This window comes from Cuculus canorus, chromosome 13 (genome assembly GCF_017976375.1).
Source record: "Cuculus canorus isolate bCucCan1 chromosome 13, bCucCan1.pri, whole genome shotgun sequence".
Taxonomy (NCBI): domain Eukaryota; kingdom Metazoa; phylum Chordata; class Aves; order Cuculiformes; family Cuculidae; genus Cuculus; species Cuculus canorus.
In genome coordinates, this window is record NC_071413.1 from 8,034,805 (window position 1) to 8,058,515 (window position 23,711).

At 36.0% G+C, this 23,711-nt stretch overlaps 1 protein-coding gene across 2 annotated transcripts in view; it reads right to left on the bottom strand.

Moving 5' to 3' along the window:
- The window catches only part of CDH13 (cadherin 13), a 478,464-nt gene that overhangs the window by 165,924 nt on the left and 288,829 nt on the right, over positions 1 to 23,711 (bottom strand). The gene's annotated exons all lie outside the window — the stretch shown is intronic.

Here is a 23,711-nt window from a genome sequence, read left to right on the forward strand (position 1 = left end):
GCAATTCTCAGTACTGACTAATTAGCTAGTCAATTAATATTAATGAAAAATTATATATGTTAAGACACAGGAGGAACAAAACAATTTCTGCTCCTGCTCTGAAAATACTTTCATTAAAATCCCTGGAGATTGACCTGCAACATTACAATAAATAAACTTGTTATACAAAAAGGCTGTATTTTTGCCTTTGTATCCACTGTACAGAACTGGTTATATTGATTCTTTACTAGGTTTATTCAATTAGAATATTTGAAAAATATACAAATGTGTAAAGCAAACAGCCATAAACAACTATAAAATGTAATATATTAACTTATATGTTCAGAGACACCTTAGAAAGTACTGTAAGTAAAATTTCCATTTAATGTTCCAGTTCTTAAACATAGTAACAGAGAAGTAATTACAGGATACTAACCAGCACTAGAATTTAAAGAGAGAGGAAAAAAAATCTGATTTCCTCTATTTGTTTCATGTAGGCAAACATGCAAAACCTAAACAAAGGAAGATTTATAGATCCTTCTCTCTCTGTAAGAAAACAGCTTCATTTGCATAATCTCCTACAAGTCTAATTTCCTTTTATGATATTTTGGAATGTTTTCCTGATCAGTGAGCTCCCTACAGCAATATAAAAAGTTCTACACACAGTAATGAAACACTATTTTAAACCACAAAACGAGTACTTGCAGTACAAATATCCCTGGCATCTTGCCATAAGATAAAACCATTTAATTCCTTCCTTTAAACAGAATCCATATAATCGGTAACAGATTCACGCTTTTGTTATAGAGTAAGTCAGACTTTTCATGAGAAGGGGATACTTGTGCTTACCACTTACAACCTTAAAAAGTTGTTTACGCTGGATGAAACTGTGAAAGGGACTTGTGTGCAATCTTTGTACTTCCAGTCCTCAGTGGAACAGACAAAAGGACTTTGAACAGCAACCAAAAAAGAGACAAAGGTAGCCAATTAGTTTCATCCTGAGCAGCAGCGCACATGGAGCACAACCCTAGCAACCACTTCACTTGTGCTGCGAGCAAAAACTATTGCTTCTCTGATTCCAGTGGAAGACTTGCACAGTGCTGCGATGTTCAGGCTTGCAAAACTCATAAGTGGCAAAGCAGCACACTTGCTGCTAAAAGGCAGCTTAAGATTTGCCCGTTATCCTTCCCTCATCCATATTAGGCATTATTTACTCATTGAAAATAGAGGGGATCATACAGGAAAGGACTATTTGAATGGCCCTACAGTTACGGTAGAAGTGAGCGACCTCTGAATCTATCAAGGATCCTTGTGATGGTAAGAACCCAGGAAAAGATGCTGACATGGAGATGTCATTCAGAGTAAGTACTCTAACAGTGGCAGCACTGCCCTCAAAGAAAGACTGCAGGAAAAGCAAGTGCAGTTAGCGCTGGGCTAACAGAAAGAAGAACTCTCATCCTTCTGCTCTAGCCCTTCCTGTGCTGGAGTCAGAGAGTACTACAGAAATGCACTCAAGACAGATGAGACTAAATGGAAATACAAGGAGGTAAACTTCAAAAGACAATCTAGGAAATTTATTACTGTTGATTCTGAAAGCCAAAATTATTTATTCTTGCATAGTTTTCAGAGGCTATTACATGACTTAGAAAAGAGGTGAATGAAAAGCTGCTGATGGCGATCAGTTCAAGGGGCGTGTAGAGTCGTAGTACTTTATGAATCACTGCATTTTAATGCACTGCCCAACTGGTTACTGGTCTCTTACTGTAGTGCTGGGGAGTTAGAATGAAAACTGTTTATTTTGATATATACATCCTATGCAGACATTGCAGTGCAGAGTGTTTTTAGAAGGAAATACAGACCTCTTGAAATATATCAGCACAAGCCCAACATAAAATAAAACTGCCATCATCTTTCCTTTCCTCGGATATACTGAAGATGTATTGCTCTGGCAGGTTTCAACCTTCTTCAAATTTTAATTACAGAATTTTAAGGTCCTAAATTTAAATCTACATTAGGAAGCAAGCTGGTTCCCAAGTACCATCCACAAGTATTTCCAGGATAGTGACACTTCCTCGCTGTATAACTCTTCCTTTGATTCGAGGATGACTTAGGAAGGGTGCTAACATAGGATCAAGTTCTTTGAAAGAAGGACTGTATTTTATTATATATACATTCATATTAATGCAGAAGAATTGTTAAATGAATGTTATTACTTCTGTCAGCAGTAACATTAACATGATGAGCAGATCATTACTTTGTTTCCACACTTCCCGTTTGTTCTATTTGTTTCACAGCTACGTAAGCTTGAAAAGGCCTCTTAAAATTAATCACAGAAATGAGAGGTCAGAAAATGAATTAGATCATCAAGTTCAAGCCTATGTCATTATGCTGTTACTTTCTTGTTCTCTCCAAGTTACATAAGTGAGAACATTAGCATTTTCTCTTAAAGGCATTTCCAATATATATATTTTTTTTGCTGACATTAACTCCATTTTCCTTTCCTTCCTCCTACCCCTCTGCAATGACCAAAAGGTAGCGCATTTATAAATAGTCTAAGACTCACTACAAATGTGGCATTGCCACAGCACACGATAGATTGTGCTTCATTTGCGGGTTCTGCTTGAAACCATAAGCTATGTTTCTTTTTCTCTGTACTGTTCTTTTTTCAGATCAATGATTTTCAGCTGCATTTTAATTACAAAACTGTAAAACAATCTATTTTCCTTATGTGTACACAATACAAACCGCTCCAAGAAACGTGTATAAGAAATGTAGTTCGTTTTAAACACATCAGCTGAAAAGGCTGATTCAGCTTTTCTGCCAAACGCAGAAGAAATGGACTTGATTCTCAGCTGTATCAAACTAATAGTAAAGGTCTTCCAGGATTGAGGGAGGAGATGCAGATGCAATGAGTCTTTGCATCTCCCCAGTCAAAGGAACAAGCAAAGCTTGTCCCATTGAATTCCAAAACAAGTAAACCAATTTCTTTGCAGAAAAGCAGTGGGTTGGGTTTTGTTTTGGTTTTTTTTTTAACTGACTGAATAAAGTAAAGCTTTTCGATACATATCTCTTACTTGAATGCTACCTTTCAAAAGGGCTTGGTCCTCCACAGGTAATCTTCTGTTTCCAATTTTGTTGGACAAATAAAAAAATATTCTTTCCCCTTACAAAGATATTCTACTCACACTCTTAGTGCACCACAACCACAGAACACCTCTGTACAAAGAGGCTTTACACTTCAGTGAAACGTGTCCTGTCCTTCAACTGTAAGCCAGGCGCAATGTGTCATCTGCGGACGTTAAGTCCTATGGTAGAATCTTAGCAGCAAAATAATTTCTGAATGTTTTTAGCTCACGTTAAATAATTACATGCTCGTGCCACAGGGAAGATGGAGCTGGCAGCCCAAATCCAGACAGAAAAAAGTGTTGGACTGCAAGATTTTTCCTCCCCAGCTTGTGATCCAGGCAGTTCTTTCGCAGCATGAGTTCTCCAGTCATACAGTGGCAAGAAACGAGTGGAGGATGGTCTGCCAACCAGTAGATCATGTTAAACTGTTGACCTTCACTTCCCTTACGCAGAGAAGACTTTGAGCATCGCACATGAGCATCGCACTGCATAGACCTCTGGAGTTTCTATGGGTAAGTCCACTGAAGTTAAGTTCTGATCTAACTATATAACACAAGGTGACGGAAAAAATTGCGTGGCTACTGCTCTCTGTACTCTTCCTATTTAGGTCTTTTATAAAGACTCGTTTAATGGGGAAATTTTCATTTGTGTTAAAATCACAGAGAGTAGAGGGCAGAAATAAATATTTTACTAATGTCAGCCTTTGTCGGTTTGCAAACTTAAACAAAAAGACTATCACTCTGTTTCAGAGAGGGAATGTAATCTATATCACGCCCTATGTGATAAATTTCTGAAGATAAAAATTGACTGTTTCTGTTACATTTCCTTCTTTGTCCTTGGAAAACCTGCCTGTACAATAAAACATAGTTTTTCTGAGGCTGATTAAATAGCTTGTTTCCAGTAAAATTACTTTCCCTTGAGAGGAACATTAAGATTTCTTTAATGCAATCTTCATCCATTACCATTGATTACAGCTTCATTAAATATGAAAATGAGGATTTACTCTTTGCAACAGATATCACTTTCTGCATAAGTGAGTAAACATTTTCCTTACGCTTTGCTCAGAGAGAAGCGTGAACAAATATTTTATTTATGTGCTATTTTGAAGAAAGAAATTGCTTGTGGCAAAAAAACGAGCACAGCTCACTGGCAAAATTCACTTCTCTCTGGTAAGGCTGAAGAAACAGTATGAAAGTTGGGGGTACAAACCTGTCAACTGAGGCACATTCTGCGGCACTGAGAGGTCAAATGCAAATCATACTCATTAGCAAAATAAGCTGATGAATCATGCAAATTCTTACTTGTGAATGAAACAATAAGTTTATGAAAATGCTGGTTGAGGACATAAAGATATTTAAAAAAAAAAATAAAGCTAACTGTCCAGCCAAGTTGGTAATAAGAATGGATTCCTGGCAGGTGCTACGCCTTCATCTAAACCATGCATAAAATAGCCTTAATTCAAGGCAAAACAACAGTGAAATTATATATTACTGTGCTAATAGCACATGGGAAGCACTAAAGATTTTAATTATTTTAATTATTTTTTTGGAATTGCCTTATTTAATTCTGTCTTTAAAAAAAAAAGGAATCTTTTAGTACTCAGAAAACCCCAGAGGTTTCTCTAATTAATACACTGTTCTGTAATCAATATTTAGTACATGTTTAACATGTTTAGATGCCCAGCATCAAGCAAGCAGGCCTTGTACTGATTTCTTTAAACTGCTTCACTCTGCTGTTGTAATGAGGTGTTTTGAAGATCACATTCAAATGTCAGCTTTTGCACACACTGTAAGCAGTCAAATTCACCAAATACTCGCTGTAAAGGGTATTCCCAGTTTCCACATATATCAAGGAGAGTTTTTAAAGGGCTGCTCTACAACCTCAGGGATCAATTTGGGCAAAAGCACATCAGATCAATAAAGCAAGGAAGAAAAAGCAAAGAGAGGAAATAGAGAGAAATAGGAAGGGATTACTTTTAAGAGGCACTGCGTCTATCCCCTTGCAAGCAAGAGCTGTTCTCACGAGCAGACGATCTCACTCTTGGCTTGCCTCTAAACCAGTAAAAAGTACATACTGATGCAAAGATAACAAGCTGCATGAAAGTGCCAGGCACTGGTTTCCCTCTTAGGGACATATACATTTCCACTGGTACACATTCAACAGGTCTCAGTCACTTATTTGAAGAAAATAGACTAGCAGAGATCAGAAAATGTGCCTACCTCTTACAAGAACAATCCTTTTGATGGTAGAACAAGCACTAACGTTTGAGCAAAGGCAGTCGGTCACTGCACTGCAAAGACTTCATCCCTCCCCTCCTTTATGCTTTGATCCAACCCTATCCAAACCCCATGGAAATATTTCAACTGAGGTCTAGCCGCGCCCACAAGAAGCAGTGATACCAGAGTATGATGTCCCCAATGTCATGTATTTATTACTCTTATTGACAAATTCCTGGAGAGGGACATATGTTCACTTACGGTACATGCCCCTGATCCAGCAATCTTTCAAAGGTCACTCAGTGGGAGGTAGGTTGAAAATAAAAGTTTTGTCTTATTTTAAAAGATATGTACTTTGTCCTGGATTATCTATAGGACCTTCCAGGACAGTCAGAGGGCATTTCAGTTTATCTTTAATGTGAAAAAGATACTATTTTGCCCTTAGACTTTCATGGGGATAAAGAAATGATACAAACTTGAAAGCATACAGCAAGAAGTTAATTTCTAAAAAATAAGTGCTATAATTTCAATGCCATATAATAAACTGTGTTTGAAAGAAAGTGAAATCATTCTGTCAAAAAGAATACAGATTGTGAACCAATGGCATTTCTTTGGAAACAGACTGTAATAAGCACAGCAAAAAAAGGCATTACAGCGAGAGGACTGTTTGTGATTAAAAACGTTACAATGGTATCTTTTAAATTCCTCTAAATTCAGAAAAGAGGGATCCTAAAGAACTCTGAATGCCAATATCAGCAGGCTAAATGCAGTCACATATTGTCAAAGCCTTGGACTAGCCCAGCTTCACTGTTTTCAAAGCAATTACAATAGCAGTGAAAAAAGACTGTAAGAATAAAACTCCAGAGCAGTAGGTGTAAAGATTTAAGAAGTGACAATAGGAGGCCCTCCACCTATAATTCTGCATGGAAACGTTAGCCATTTGACACCTAGAGCACATGGATGGCCCTTATTCTTTTTCCCCGAAAGTATTCCATTAGAAAGGTGAAACAGACACAAAACAAAGAGTGGTTTTTTTCCCTTGTGGAAAGCTTGAAGCAGATTGTTTTCTGCATAACTTTTGATCAGTACAAAATAAGAGCCAAATTTTCAGGTGCTATAATCAACAGTTTACAACAGCATCACTATTAAAGTTAAAGCAGGGAACTCTTGCATTTACTACACTGCGTACAGAACCCTAATGAAAAACACATAACTTGAAAATGTGTTAGCTAAAACACACAATAAAAACAAAAGAAATGTCATCACAAAAGTGAAATATCAAATAAGTTATCAATATACTGAACTATCTGCTTTTGATCTATAACAGAAATCAGACAGATACAGAATGAGGGATGGATTTCCTGGGTTCATCCATGTAAGATTATCTCTCTCTATTTCTCATGAAGATTCATAAAAGTCAGCTTCTTTGAACACAGTGTAAACTTGGCAAAACATATAAGCACACTCTTAATTTATAATAGGTTTAGTGTATGGTTAAAATATAACTGCTTAAGTATTTGCTTATGAGTCTCTTTAATTCATTTTGTTCACAACCATCAGGGATAATCTTTTACAGTTTGTTCATATCTACCATGAATCAACAATGATTAGTATTAAAATCTATACAACATTTATCCCAGCAATGCGTTGACTGCCTAAGGGCTTCCATCTTAAAACCAGATAACACAAGATTTAAACACATTTGACAAAGCACTTCTTTCTCCTTAAAAGTACAGTTCTGTGAAGTTTCCATCATAATATCATCAGAGTAACACTTATCTGACAAATAAAGACAGAATAAACTAAAAACCAGATAGTGAAGCTAATTATAGCATTGAAATGGAAACAAAGGGAACTTTGTAACTTTGCTAAACATCCAACTGTGACCTCAAAAATAAAAGGTATAATCCTTTTCATTATTGTTATAGTTCCTTATTTGTAAAATATGGACAACCCATGTGAGTACAGTACAGACAGCGGGCTGTAAGCCAGTGGGTAGATCCAATTCAGTAATTTTTAAAATTACTTGTCAATAGCCAATTCAAAAGGCAAATAAACTAAAAATAACTACAGATCTGTGCTTTGACAAATATGGCAAAAAAACGTGCATAGTTGCATAGTACCCAGAAGAATTGGCTGAATTATTTGTTTCAAAGATTTTTTTCTATTGAAACAGCAAGAAATCTGAAGGAAGACATAACGATATCTTGCCTTCCAAATTGGCCCAACTGAAATAATGTCAAAGATCTGGATTTCCACCTCCTACTGAACCTCCCCTTAGAAAGGCAAACTCTAAAGTGTCTCCTATCGGGTCTCCCAAATTTGCTGCTTTTGAAAACAAGCTCAGTTCTAAAGGAGGTCAGTGGGACTAGTTCTTCATAGTAAGATTTTACAGGAAGAATTTTCATTGACCTCAAATGAGCTTCCTGGTTTGGTGTGTTAATATGAATAAAGCTTCATTTCCAAACCTACTAAAGATTAAAAACAATCGGGAATATGTTTTACTTAAAAGTCATATTTTATTTTGAGGTTCTTCTGATGCTTCCAAGGTTGTATACTTTAAAAATTCTACAATTTTTTTCCTTAGAACTTTAAAACCGTCACTTTGAAATTCTATCAATACATTGACATTTATGGTATAGCAAAAATAAAACCTGACTAATCGATGAAGATGTGGAGGTAGATGAAGATGACTTAACAAGAGGGATGCCCTGTATTAACTGTTATAAATCAAGACCTGATTCAGAAATACAACTATTGTATACCTAAATGCTGTTCATAGTAAACACACTGAAAGTATAAATAGCTTATATATAAGATAGGTCTAACACTTTAACCAAAGACCACAATAAATACACGTATGTTTTAAAGATCACAGCCTGATAGTATCTCTTATCTCCACTTCTTCAGCTGAAACAGGAGAAATAACAGCAATGAACAAGTACACATTAAGGGTATCATAATTAATCATCAAGCTGAAAGACTGCACAAAGGTTTCAAAAAGATTCCACGATCAGCTGGAGACTTGAGAGATCAAGGTAATGATGAATTTTCAGAGAAAACAACATAGTTAGATTTGAAGGGGTTTTTTCTCATTTGCACATCAATAATTTCCTTAAACAAAAAACCACAAAAGTTATATCCAGTTATATAATCCTGCTACATGCTACATTCTAAATGAAACATCGAGATGCTCAGGACTGTACTTTAGATGTCAGTAACTGATGGTTTGAAACAGCACTAACAATAAGTACATAAAAAGGAACATTTAATCATGCAGTCGCCATTAAAATGCTCAGGGCACGTCAGCTTTTCAAAATTAAAAGTCTCCAAAATTAGAAGTTGCTGGAATACAACTTTTTTTGACAGGTTTAGTTTGGCTAAAAGAACAGCCAGATAACACGGCAGAAGATGCAGGCCATGCTCACCAAAGCTTCCAAAAATCAAAGGAAAATTAAATGTTTCAGCCACTCTTTCATATGAGCCACTCTTTCATAAGTGTTTTTAAACAGTTTACTATAGAACACTTATCTCCGTTCAGAAAAGTCATAAACAATCACCGTATCAAACAAGTGTAATAAAACACACAGCAAAAGTCTCAAGATCTCTCTTCATAATGTTAGTTTGTTCCCGTTTACCTTTTGTGCTTTGTGCCTCTCACCTGATTAAAAACAGCTAAGTGAGCACCACACTGATAGTCTGTATCCTTTCTCAGCTTTAATTAGGGTAAGCTCTACTGGAAAACTGTCACTCATGTTGATTTCTTATCTTTAAACCTCCATGGTGAGTACTTTGCTTTTGGTGCTGCTCTCTTCCTGGGCACAAATCCCCCAAGATTAGCCCCAACTGCCAGAAAAGGAACCCACAGAAAGGAAAATTGCTTTGTAGTAAAACAGCTTGAGAAGCCAACGGGGAAAATTGAGGGAGAGATATTAGTATGACTAATAGCACAGCAGGTGTTATATTAAAAAAGGTGTAGTATAAAATGAGATAATAAAGAACAGGTTAGTAGAAATTTATCCCCAGTGAATCATAATTTTAAAATATTTGCAGAAACAAATGGAATTACAATAAAAAATCCCAATTATTTTGAATTGAGGTGAGTATCTCTCTGCCTTACGTATTTACCAAAGAAGGAAAGAGATGTTGGAAGGGCTTTTTAAAATAGAAAGTAATGAGAAAAATAATTTTCTCATAATAAAATCCTTGACAAACAAGTTATAACTGCATAACAAAAAATTTACCTGTTAAAACTTCCTAACTGCCAAAACTTCATGCAAATGCATTGAACACTAAACCTGGTGAGAGGTGTAGAAAATCTTATTGCTGCTAGGAGATTCCAGTTAGAAATTTGTACAGAAAAGTTAGTAACGGGAAGGCGTTGATTTAATGCTTTGTTCTTCACATTTTGCACACTCTCACATAATGCCTAGAACATACAGCTTCACATTTCTTTTTGGTTTTATGGCAGTAAACATTCTGAGGCAGCTTTTTTTTTTGTAATTTCATACAACTGCAAATTTACTTAGGATATTGCTGAATTTGGAATTGATTGCAGAACTTCTATTGCTAGACAAAATCTACATTTGAGAATGAAGCTTTCTGAATGCTTTTAATTTATCGGTTGTTGCACAAGATCATAACATCAGGAAGCGATAATTCATTTATCTTAGCTTATTAGGAAATAGAGAAAAAGCCTTTTTCTTGCCAGTATGTACTATCTGTATTTTCCTCTCGAATGATACAAGTATTTGTTGTGAAACCTACCCTAGATTTCAAGGTTGCTAATTAAGACTTGAACAGTTAGTGTAGGTCAGTAACAGTTCTCATAGCCTTTTTGCAGCCCGCCATTCGAACAGGCTCTCTGCTCTCTTTAAACAGTTATCAACTGGTCAACACATAGTCAAAATTTCCACTGTCACAGCCTGTTGCCATCAGCAATTAGTGCATTATTCTCAAAATGACAGTTCCCTATTACTCTCTATATAATCCACATGATTGTCAGCTGGCTAAATGTGATGAATATTTTATTCTTGAATGCATTGCATGCATGCGATCATTTATCTTATTGGCATATCAACTGGCTATATGCCATTAAAAAGAAATTTACTAAATGGCAGGTGCAAACAGCTGCAATTCATTCATTCTTTCTGCAACTTAGCTGTCAAAATATCAGCCAAAAATGATATTGTTAAAAATAAAAAAAAAATATATCCAATAAGAGAGATCTTTTCCATAAGGAGTTTGAAGCAGCAATCACAGTTAGAATTAAACAGCTTATCCAGTCTTAAAATTATTGTTGCAGTGATATTAAGAAAGCCTTAGGAAAGCATGAAGTGAAACATCAGTGTCAAGACAGCGATTTTATCCAATGAACTGTGTATGTCAGTGCCGGTTCTGCATTGCACTGCATAACAGCTGCTGAATAAGAAAGTGACCTAACTAATATGGTATAGCTCATTTGATAAATACCATAAAAATTATTAAAGATCCCAGGAAAACATCAAGAAACGCCTCTTGGCAAAGTGTCTAACCTAATCTCAACATAAGCCTAAGAGTAATCTCATAATGCTACAGGCAGATCTGGTTTCAAACTCTTTGTTTGAGATCCATTGTCTCTAGTTTTGCACAGCAGACACATCCCAGCTTAGTAATGATCAAATTAATCTAATCAAATTGTAGCCATTGAAAAGTTAAATACATTGTCTGATATAATAACCCATACTCCTGTTTAAAGTCAAGGAGAGCAAGAGTCCCTTTTGTGGTGTAGTTCATTTGCTACCCTAAAACCTCTTTGAGGATGAAATGAGTGGTCCTCAAGAGCTGTTAGTAACTAATTTTTTATTCAGCTGGAATTCAGGGACTCTACTGTCGTAATAATTCTCTTCTGAGTCAGGTTTCCACTATCCACAATGCTATGCAAGCCTGATCTTCATACTGCCTGCCCTGGCTTAATTTGATCCCCATGCCTAGACCAACCATCTCGATTCCCTCTAATCAATCATTAGATCTCTCTCACTTAACAATTAAGTCAATCTTAGGTGCAAAGAGGTTGTGAGGTGCGAAGAAGCCTCAGACAGAAGCTGGACTCCTTTTCCTCCACATAATAAAATGGATGTAGTGCAACTTTTTAAAGGGTCAGAGCCTTCTTGGGGAAATCAGAAAATTGCAGGAAAATAAATTGTTGGCATTTGAGACTATGAAGCCTCCTTGGTGGCAAAAGCAAAGAAAAGATGTTGCTCAACAGCAGGAGAAGGCTTTAGCCTTTGCTGATAATTCAGATATTGGTGAACTTTGTATATTAGCAAATCCTGAAAGAAAGAGACACTAAATTCCAAAAGCAATCTGGCAGCTTGACGTTTAGTTTCAACTGAGAAAAAAAACTTTAAACCAAGGCAAACAACCAAAGAGAGAAAAAGGACAGTTCCCCCAAAACCTAAGGACAAACCCTCTGGAACTGTGAGCAAAATTTACACCAAGAAATCAGGCTGCTCCTTAATGAGATCTGCATATACAGAACCAAAGGAGTCATTTATTAAGAAACCTGTCTTAATGAAGGTGTGGCCCATAGCTAGATCTTCTAAATGGAATAAAAAGAACTCTTCCTGTCCCTGCAGCATCCTTCAGCTGTATCTGTCTTATTGTTTTTATATATCACAATTACTTAGAAAGGTAGCACAGGCTGTAACAAAACCAAAAAAATATCTGTACAGTAAGTTGCGAAAGTGATATGCCAAAAGTCACACAAACCTCCAGCATACATAGTAAACAAGGGCAGCATAAGAAAGGTTGCAAAACCTTAACTAAAAGCGGTCAGCACAGAGTTCTGCAGGAATGCTGAAGTAAACAAATGAAACTACACTCGGGCTTTGCTCAAATAACGAAGGTGAGATTGAAATGGCTTGGCAAATGATATTCTGGGTTAAGAAAAGCACCAGAAGCTAACAATCTTAATGCAAGGGAGACAAAAAAAGCAATGACTCCTTTTTATATAAACAGTCATGCTGCACTTAAAATTTGTCTTTGCATACATTATGTATTATATAAATCTACATACATATGCATCCTCAGCTCCAAAGAGACTTGATCTCTCCATGATCATTCACTATGATTGCTGAAAGTTTTTTCCTCCCATTCTTGTAACGAGAAAAGGGCATCATCACTAACTGATGTCTGCAATGTCTTGTAACATGAGTTAAACATGGATTTGTTCTTGAAAGTTCTATCCCTACCTAGTAACCTTACACAAATAAGATAAAGGCATAAGATTCCCTAAAATCAGTAAGGGAAGCATCCCAGAAAGCAGCACAGGCACTTGCATATTGTCCATATTTTATTACTATACTTGATTCATATTGCTTTACTTGTTTGTTAGGACAAAAGTAGTATCAAGTTCAGAATATTATAACTAAAAATGGTTCAGAGAGGGACAGCTCTTCCTGAAGAAGAAATCTGAAAGCAATCCATAAGCATATATCACATAATGATGGAGCCTAGCGGGTTTTAACACCACAGTTGCTACAAACATTCCAGCAAAGTTTTAATGAGTTTTCATGGAGAAAGCTCTCGTGAGCTTGATTAAAATGTAAGTGAAGTGCAAGTCTGACATCTCTTTGAGACGTCTTTCCTGTGATTATACCGGGCAACCAACTCACCGAAGAAAACATAAGTTGTTTAGACAAGGTTGCTGCTTCAAGAGACACTAAGATTGTCCAAAAAGTTTGCTGACTCAATTACTGATATCTTGTGTTCAACAAGATAATGAAATCTGGGGCAAAACATTGCTTAGACCACACAAAGGACCACCAGAATTGACAGGTAGAGGGTTTAACCAGCTGACTTCAAATGACAGCTGACACAGGGTTATAGCAGATGTGTTTTTTTTCTCTCATTAAACTAACACAGAATGCAAACAGAGAAAGTTCCACTGAAACATTTGTTATTATTTGACCACCATAATTTAAAGTACGTTAAATGCATGACTTGGACAGAATGCTGTTACAGTAAAACTGAAATCGTTTAGCAGTAATTTCAGCATCTCAAATCATCCCTCCTAAGCAGACCGTGGAGAATTATCATTGTACTATTAAAAATAAAACACGCTCTAAAATAGTTTGAGCACTATGGGTGAAATGCATCTTTCAAAATAAACATAAATCCTGAAACAATATCTTGAAATCTGAAAAGCTGTAAAAAGCTTTGACATTATTGTTATTAAAGGTGTTTCTCATCAGTCTAGATGATTTTGTAATTTATCTTTATTTTCCTACTGTAGTTCCAAGTCCAACCTACAATTTCATGCCAAAATATTAAGAAGTGAATACACTCCACCGCTTTTGAATTTCTCTGTCCTTCACATGATATTTTAGTACTAAAGTGGCATATCAGTGTGCTGGACATAGTGGCTGTGGTCATGTCTTGATTTATAAAGCCTTGGAAGTACAGTGTGATGATATCACAGAAAGCTGCGTGATGATTCACTGGGTTAACCTGCTCCTAACACTGACCAAAGAACATTGCCATAGGATCAGAAATAGGGGCAGAACATTTTAGGAGCTCTTTTTCCTTCAAACAACATCTATGTCTTTTTCCCGCTGTAAATGGTACCCCACCCCTGCTGTAGCTTGGCAATCAGTGTATTACCGCTGTAGTTTGCAGAAAAAAATCCCTGTGCTGGAGGAATACAAGTGGAAGGCACTCCATGGTTGGTCTGTTTATGGTGGAATGGGAAAGAGAGCTTGTAATACCTGCTGCTCTGAGAGAACATTCCAAACATGGAATGGACTACAGTTCTACCTCTTGTTTCTATCAAGAATGGCAAAATAATGGATCCAGCCTGCTGCTGCAGACAATGCAGACCCAAAGCACCGACTTGAAGCACTCTACCAGCTCTAATGGATGTAATGTGATCCTGTGGTTTCCAGGCACTTTTGACAATGCAGCCATAGAACAGAGTGATATTGCTTTGGGAAAAAATAAAAAAACCCTTGTTATGTTCATAAATTTTCTGTACATTCTTTACTGTAGCATTTGACAATTACCTAATTGTTGAATTACTCCCCAAGTAATGTGTTTGCAAGAAACTACCATCCAATATTTTCTGTCATTTAATAGTTTCTCCTCTTAGTCTTTTTCCATTTTTTCAAATACTCTCCAAGAAATACTTGTCTCTTCATTATACGTTAAACTTATTTGTATGTTTTTAATTTTTATTTAATTGCTTTCACTGTGTCCTTTTTCATGTAATAACAGATAGCAAGGAACGATGGAAAAGCTGTGGATTTTCAAGGGTTACTACATTTTTTTTCCTTTCGTAAATCTATTCCTTATGATAAAAGAAGCAGTATACATCTGTTCTGCAAGAGAGACCTCATTATCTTTTTGGGCTTCTATTAGCTACAAGCTGTGCAACATTTTTTTAGGAAAGGATGGTCATTTGCAAGTGAAGCAGTGGATCTGTTGTACACATTTAGCAAGAGAATTCCTTTGTCATTTTTTACAGTTTGAACATAACCTTAAAAAGTTAAGAAACTAAGGAAAAAAAAAAAACAAGAAAAAAAAAGGATTCTTTACAGGTTGTTCACTAAGATGAAAACATTGCAAGAATACTGGAAAGAGACTAGCATTTCCAAACCCAAAACAAAACAAACTAACAATGCTGGATCAACTACTACCAGCATGGAAACTTGTACCATCACAGAAGCAATCTACCAAATTCCACTGGCAATATATAGTGCTACGTCAGAAGCCCAGAAGGTAAAGTATTTCTTGTGCTTTATGAGACGTCTTAACAACTCAAAGTCCATATTAGATTAATACAGGTATTTGGCATCCAAGATCCTCGGCAGAAAATAAAGCAGAGGATGTACTAGATCTAAATATATATGTAAAAAAATAAAGAAAAGCTAAAAAGACTACACGTTCAGTTCTGGGCCCCTCGCTACATGAAGGATGTTGAGGCTCTGGAGCGTGTCCAGAGAAGAGCAACGAAGCTGGTGAGGGGCTGGAGAACAAGTCTTATGAGGAGCGGCTGAGAGAGCTGGGGTTGTTTAGCCTGGAGAAGAGGAGGCTGAGGGGAGACCTTATTGCTCTCTACAACTGCCTGAAAGGAGGTTGTGGAGAGGAGGGAGCTGGGCTCTTCTCCCAAGGGACAGGGTACAAGACAAGGGGGAATGGCCTCGAGCTGTGCCAGGGGAGGTTCAAGCTGTATATCAAAAAAGTTTTTCACAGAAAGGGTCGTTGGGCACTGTCAGAGGCTGCCCAGGGAGGGGGTGGAGTCACCGTCCATGTAGGTATTTAAAAGATGGGTGGATGAGATGTTGAGGGACATGGTTTAGTGGTTGATAGGAATGGTTGGACTCAAAGATCCTGGAGGTCTTTTCCAACCTGGTGATTCTGTGAATTCACTTGTTATCATAGAGAAAAGGTGTTAATGAGACATAGGAATTAACAAAAATCTATGCTTATACAGGGAATCCCATAACCATAAACGCATAGATGTTCCTCTTTCTTGCTATTCTTTTTCATTTCTCTCTTATAGTTTAAGTGAGGCATTAAAAATATATATAAAGATTTAGCATTAGGGCTTTTCAATATACTTAATATAGTGAAATGATGTCACCTTCAGTAGTTCTTGAATATCATTAGTAGGTGTCTCCCAGCCTCCCTGGAGGTCTATTTCACAAAATGTTTTAATTATTCCTAGACTATTCTTAACAGAAATTAGCACATCAAAGCAATGAGAAACCAATGAGAAAAAATTCCCTTTGTACAAGTCCTCAAGTTCATGTATTGAGCCTCTGTGATTATAAAAGGTACTATTTCTGTAGAAGTGTTATAAAAAGAGGACACAGAGAGAGTGATAAAGTATTTTTTTTCCTAGCTTCTAAAAACTCAATTAAATGAAAGTTTTCTTCAAAACTCTCAATGTTTTACAGATTGGCTGCCACAACGTATTTTTTGAAGCACATACCTATTCAAAATCAACATCAAAACGGCTTCTTAGCTTAATGCAGCTTCTGTTCAAGTCAGTAGTTAAGCTACAAAAAACAACCAACCAACCAAACACGAACTTTTAGGAAGTCCTATGAGGAAGCCTGAATTTGGTTTTGTCAGTATTTAGCTCTCTTATTTACACTAAAGGGCCAAATCGATACCCACTGATATTTAGTGGCATTAGGTTTGAATTCCATCCTTAGCAAGAGCTTTGTCCATGCCACCGGTATTTTTGTTTTAAAAATTCCAAGATGGGTTTCAATAGTAAGACCAAGAAATGAAAAATAGTAAATTATAATAAACCATTTGATAATTCCACTCCATAAAAGAGACCTCTCGATAACTCCTGTTATCCAGTGCCATAGCTGAAAGACTTGTTAACAGATATTTCAGGGAAAAGGAGTTTCAGATCATTGTGTGTTTTATTTTATGTTAGCTTATGCTTATGTTCCAATACTAATAATAGAGTTTATGGGCTAAATGAAGGACCGGGATTCTTTTTAATAGGTACCTGTAATATTATTTCCATGATACAAAGAATAATTAAATTCAAATATTCATTCTATTATGCATTTAACTTTAGGATGAATTAACTACAGAGATACATTTGCTGACTTGTTTTGCCAAGCTAGCTGTCTGCAGGGAAGACTAACAAGGGAAAGAAAGGCTGTGAAACGGACTCAATGCAGTACTTGTGGATTTTAAGATTAGATTGGCCATTTCTTTTTATGCAAAATGTAAATATATTTGCAATTACTTCTAAGATTAAGTTAAGTGCTCATAAGATGATTAATACAGCATGCTACTGTATGGAAACATGTAGTTGCCCTTTCTGTTTTATTTGATGCTCAAATTAGACTATGGTAAAACTTGTCAGCAATCATCTGAATACACTGAGATTGGCAGGACTGGTAAATGACTGCATAATTACTCATAGTTTTTCAAAACCAAAAAAAACACCTGACATACCATAATTTTTTTCCCTCTAGTGTGAAGGAACATGAGTTTGATGTCTGACGTGTATTTATCAGTCATCATTGATTTAAGTCTGATATACCCATTAATAAAAGAAATTTGTGTGCTTAGATTTGCTTTTATTCCATGGCTCTTGATTGTGATTGACAGATTAAAAATTACATCAGTATCAGGCAAAGATAGTATTATCATACAATTGTAGATTTGTTACAGTCCATTGTTAAATGCACTAACTCAACGTTGAGTAATCTCACCAAAGAAGACTGCATGAAGATCTGCTTTCCCAATGGGTACAAACTGTAATAGCTCAGTGTGCAACAAAACTGGGAAGACTATCCAGCGGCTTCCTGGGTAGGATAGAACAACAAGTGTGACAACGTAGAACACAAGGACAACTTTCTCCTGAATAGTCGGGGTGGAGAGAGCGGGGGATTTATGCTATTTAGATTAAGTAGTTTTCACTTTTCACCTTTTCCTAGTACAATAAATGCACTTACAATAACAAGCAGAATTAGAGTATAAAATACTACAAACATTGCAAAGCTATATTTAAAATTCCATTTAAGGACACAAATTGTTACCTCACACAGAAAAACTCCATAGTGAGGGCTCTTCAAGGAAGAGACATCCTTTAAGTTTCCTTTCATTCCATTTCCCATTATTCAATGCTGGATTAGCATTAAAGACTCTCAAGACTACCTCTAAAACTAGTAGAGCTGGAAAGCTGTAAGAAGGAACATCTGTTTCTTTTTAAGTCTCTTGTACCTGACAGTCCTCCTATCTGGAGGACCCAGATGAACCTCCTTTCAGGAGAGCTCTTTCATCTTATTCCTCCTAAAACTGAACTTCCCTGGCCAAGCGTCACCAGAGGACTCTGCTGTAGGGACGTTGCATAGGGAAGGAACAAGGCTTTGCGAGGGTAACCATGTGTGTCCCGTCCATGAGATCAGTCATTTCTCCCACTACCTGTAATCTCTCTGCTTATTTTGGTTTTCATTTAATAGCTTATCCAACCACAGCTATCCTCCTCTATTCCAGACTTAAGCCTTTGTAGCAGAAGAGCCTTTGGAAAGCAAATTTGAGAGGACATGTAGAGCTGATTAACTCACAAATATTAAGCTAGACAGCCACCACCATTCAAAACAAAATAACATTTCTTTTTAGACAGTAGCACCAGCACGTAGCAAATGTAAAACCATGCCACATTATCTCTGTCTGCTGTCCAGTTTCTACCACAATAAGTCTTTCCCAAATATCGAGTATCCATCAAAATGATACTCTGGTTCCCTCTTCAGCTCCTTATGGTCCCCCTACCTTCAGAACTTCTCTTATCTCTTTATGGTTATACAAATGGAAACTGTTAGGGGAGTCCTGGACCTACAAATTACACTGCGAGTTAAGAAGCTGCTATACTGCACTCTTTTCAACATTTTATTGAGCTACAGTTCTGGGTGAAAATGCATGAATGAATGAATTAGTATCATGTTAACAGTTACCTGAGCTTTTCAGTTGGAAGAAAAAGGGAAAGCTAATTTTATAGAATAGTTTGCCTTCTTGCCCATAGAACTCCCAAATGACCAAGTGTACAAGAAGTCTGTTACTCAATATAAGTTAATTACATTATGAACTTAGTTCTTATTGAGTGTTCTTATTATACCACCTCTAGGGAATTATTATTCATAAAAAGGTACTGTAGATTGAGAAAATAACTTGAGTTAGTACCTAAGTTATATTTCTCATCTTCTGTTAATTCATCTGTGACAAATAACATAGAAAAAAATACATAAAACCCAAGAACAATGTGCCGAACTTAAAGCAAATTAATAACATGCCCCTGGCATTGGTAGGGCTATAGTTGTTAACACAAAGTAGTAAAAAAAAAAAGGAAAAAAATCTCTTTTTTTAAAATGTACTCTCAGTTCCTCGTTTATTCACTGCATATCCTCTTTCTCTTCACATCATCTGCCTTTGCAGTAAATGAGGTGAGTCCTACAGGACACAATTTGCAATCACAAAAACAGAAAAGGAAATGAAGTAATGCATACACAGAACGCAGACAGTTTATGCTGAACAACCAGCCTTCATTGGGGCATTTCCTAGCGTTCCCTTTGAACTGTGATAAAAAAAACCTTCTCCACCTAATTCAGAAATAGTGGGTGAGGTTAATTAATACACGCAAAAGAAACTGAACAGACTCTAATTTCATGGTGTATAGAATAGAAGTAATATAGACGTTTATCTCACAGGAAGAAATTCAAGACCCATTCTCCAAAAGTGTTAGTAACTCTGTGTTATTTCTACCGGAGACGCACATACTGAAGGTTACAACAAAATAGGAGATGTGTACTCATCTGGAAACTGCACCTCTATGTTATGTCATGCTATGTCATGCTATGTCAATGCTATGTCATATGTTTTATGCTATACCTTCTGTTTATTTTCTTACTATTTACCATTTATTTTATTTTTTCTTTCACCTTTGCCCGGCATCACAACTGGGTATACCACACAAAAGAGTGATTTTTTCTTTTTATTGAAAGAAGACCTCCATTTTAACTTTCAGATTTTCATTGCAGAATTGGGTGATTTTTTTTTTTTTTTATGGTATGAACATTCATGAGTTTTACCATAGCTTTACATTTAAAGTAAAAGAATACTATCTCTTAAAAACAAACTTAACCTGAAGGCATGTGGAACACTACAGTAAGTGAAAAAAGATCAGGTCAAAATCAAATATATTCCCCTTAAAGTAAGACTTAAAGACACTGTTAAGTGCATGCGACTACAGAATGTTTTTTCATTAGTGAAATGAAAGCAGTATACAAAATTATATGACAAATTATCTTAATGAAATAAAATAATTAAATTTGTAGGTGAATGGAACCATTTCTCAAATTGAACACACTGACTTTTTTTTCCCCTTTCAAACTTAGCAGAATATTTTATAAATTTAATATTCTAAACCCAAAGCTGTTGTTCTAAATAGGAAGAGAAATATCGGTTCCTATTATTTTTTCTCTCCTATAGGAAGTTAAAATTAAGTCCTCACATTTGATAAAAAATGTGCAAAGTTTGTGTGCCAAAACTGCAATTTTGAAATCCTGCCTGCTGCATGCGCAGATAGCGCATCATAATTGATTGCAGCTTCCAGTAAGACATGTGAAACAAGCAAATAAATAAGCAAACCGAAGATGAATTTTGAACTTTTACTTTCCACGTCTTTGTTTCACATTCCTTTTCTATAGCGCAACATGATCATGACTAGAATTAGGTATCAATGATGTAGTAGCACATTATTTAACAATCTGTGTTACCAACCAAATGTTTACCCTTCCTAAACATACGACAGAAATCTTTAGAGTACAAACCAATTTCACAACAAACGCTGTTTTGACTTAAGGAGTTGCCTGCTTTTAACCTGATGAGAACCTGCTTAAAGCCATTTAAGTATTAGAGGATTAATCACCCATTTAGAGACATCTATTTCTTCCCACTGACTCTAGAGGGAAGTAGAGGACTAAGCTATAATACACATCTCATTCATTAGATACTTCCTGCCACTTTACAGCTATGTCTGGTTTTTCTCCTTATTTTGAAGATGATTACAGGGGTACATTGATGCGTGACCCAAGTTCTTCCACATCTTAAATTCTTGCTTTTTTTTATTTCCCCTTTGTGGATATTGACTCTACTTGGAAGTTTGATGCAATTTTTTTTTTTTTTCAAACATTTTTAAGATTGAACTTTAGAGCTTTGAGTTGACAGCAGAACTCCCAACGTATTCACCGGAGGCAATATTTCACTTCGGAGTGAGAGAAATTTTAAAAGAAAAATAGCCACCAAAATAGTCCGAGCAGCCTTTATATCTCAGCTTTCCTTCAATTAGTAACAATAAAATGTGCCAACAAGATCATTTGGGTTTTGATGACTATTTCAGGAAGATAAAAAGTACTAGCAAATCATAAAAAGTATTACATCTCTCTCCAATAACTTAACGAAATTAAGAATTTGTTCTTTTAGCAAAATTCTGCATGCTTTCTATATTAAAAGTTATAAATATAAAACTGGGTTCAATTTTATTCAGCATTTAACAAACTATTTACATAATGCAAATATTCATGCAGCCTAAAGCACTTTAGGAATAAAGAATGCCGAGTGCTACGTGTTTCATTACTTCTAGTATCGAGTTAGTTACTTATTGCATGACACCGGGGAGATTCTTGGAGGGTTTGATATTATATATAAATAAAATAAAATATCACACAAACTTTTTAAAACTCAGAACTTTCTTCTATAACAACTTAAGTATCCTTTCAAGGAACCTTTTCCTATAGATCTTTGTTGAAAGATTTAGGACTATTCTTCATTGGAGCTCTCACAAATGTGTTTTGGTTTTTAAATCTCAAGGGTTTATGATTTCTGTCCACATTGTAATATGACTTAGAGAGAAACAATGAAACACAACACAATCAACCCCACATCAGCACTGCTTTTCTACACACAAATAGGAATGGTGAAGCATAAGTTTCATATGAAAGTATTCTCTTGAAGACTGCAGTATTAAATGTTTCTTTTTCTCTGTTGGGTTCATAAAGTTATTCATAACAGAAAACTCTATCTGAAGCAAAAATAACATGCTGACTACTTTCAGCTTTGAAATATACCATTTCCCCCTTAAAAAAATAGTCAGTATGTGGGCATGGGGATCAAAAAAGGAAAAGAGGTTTTTAATTTCTATGTCATTAGCTCCCACCATCTTACTGGCATTCCCCATCCCTGGCATAGACCTGAGGGACCTTTCTGTCCCTGCGTGAATCCTTGCTTCAAACACAGCTGACCATGCCACCAAACAGTCGCACGTGATGTGTGCACTTAGGCGCCAAGAGAAACTACAGCACCTAAAGAGCTTCACTCTGGTTTGTTTGCATTTCCCTAATGAACATAAAGAATATGCCCAAGAAGTTTCACGACTGAGCCTTCCACACTGTTTATGATTTGCCCAGTAAATGAAATTATCAGGCAGTGTTACTTATTACACTTAACTTTGTATATCCAGAGTTTGACTTCAAAACCAGGAAATGAAAATGAATCAATAAGCAGCAGTATCAATTTGTTAGTTTCTGGGCAAATGCAGTTTTTTAGTTTTAATTTTCTTTCCTGCAGCTTAGAGGTGTGGAAAGTTTTTATTCTGATACATTCTATTGCTTACAGAACTAAACTCATAACAAAAATATGGATTAACTTGCACTGTCTATTATATCATAAATTTTGGCAATATTTGTTGTTCCTGACAGTGCACTGAGTTTCCAAGATGACTAAACTGGAAGTAATGAATTGTATCAGAATAAAAATCATCTTAAAACATAAGGGAGGAGGTTACAGTTGCTTCGGCTCACTACAAACTAGAAACTTCAGTGCTCGTTCAGTCTTTTAAAAGGAAACTGCTCTGTCAGTATAAATAGTGTGTAGGCTCTTTGCTGACCTGTGGCATCAATGAAAAACATCTGCTTCCCAAGTCTCAAATATATAGTACTTCACTACATAAAGTATATGTAAAGTAGCAAATATCTTCTAATTAACAGAAAATATACTTCAAACTCTGGTGGGGCCAGATTTCACTACCTGCTTTCTATTAACCTGCATGCAGCTGATTCACTTTTTGTCAACTGTCTCTGTTCACATCCCAAATAGCAAATTAATTTGTATGACCTATGAAGAGGTGATTTTCATGCTTCACAATTTTTTTAAAAACCGACGCAGATAATGCAGAAATATTTGGTGAACTCTGAAACGAATGCTCAAATAAAGTGGTTTATATTCAAAATTTTAACTTTATTTAACAGTTGGAATTAATGAATCAAGACGTAAATATATATATACACACTCCAGGTACATGTTAAGTACATGTAAACATCATCATTCAACTCTTAAAACCTACAGAAAATATCTCCATAGCAACTTGCAGTTGCCAACTGTGGCAGTCATTTCCAACCATATAAAAAAATTAATTAGCAGGAATTTATGTTACTGAAAATCAACTAAAAAAGTCAAAAGTATGAGCAAAACTTCTGTATCCTGTGCCAGAGGTGTCCCAGATTGGTCTGAAAACATCATGTGGTATTCTTAGAAGTAAACATATGAAATTATAGCTGTTCAGCATACTTCAGAAATATTAGGAACCAGCATCTCATACATAGGTTTAATGAGACCCATTCCCAATGGTGATTTGCAGCAAAAGAAACCACATATGTGTATACATAGGAAAGAATGCATTTCAAAAAGTGCCACCTACCAACACAGACACACATTGCTTTGCAGCTTATGCACAATAAAATTCTAATCATGTCACAGATACCACTCCTACAATTCACATGAAAGCTGAGACTTTCAAAGGCACTTAATATATTCAAGATGCTCACT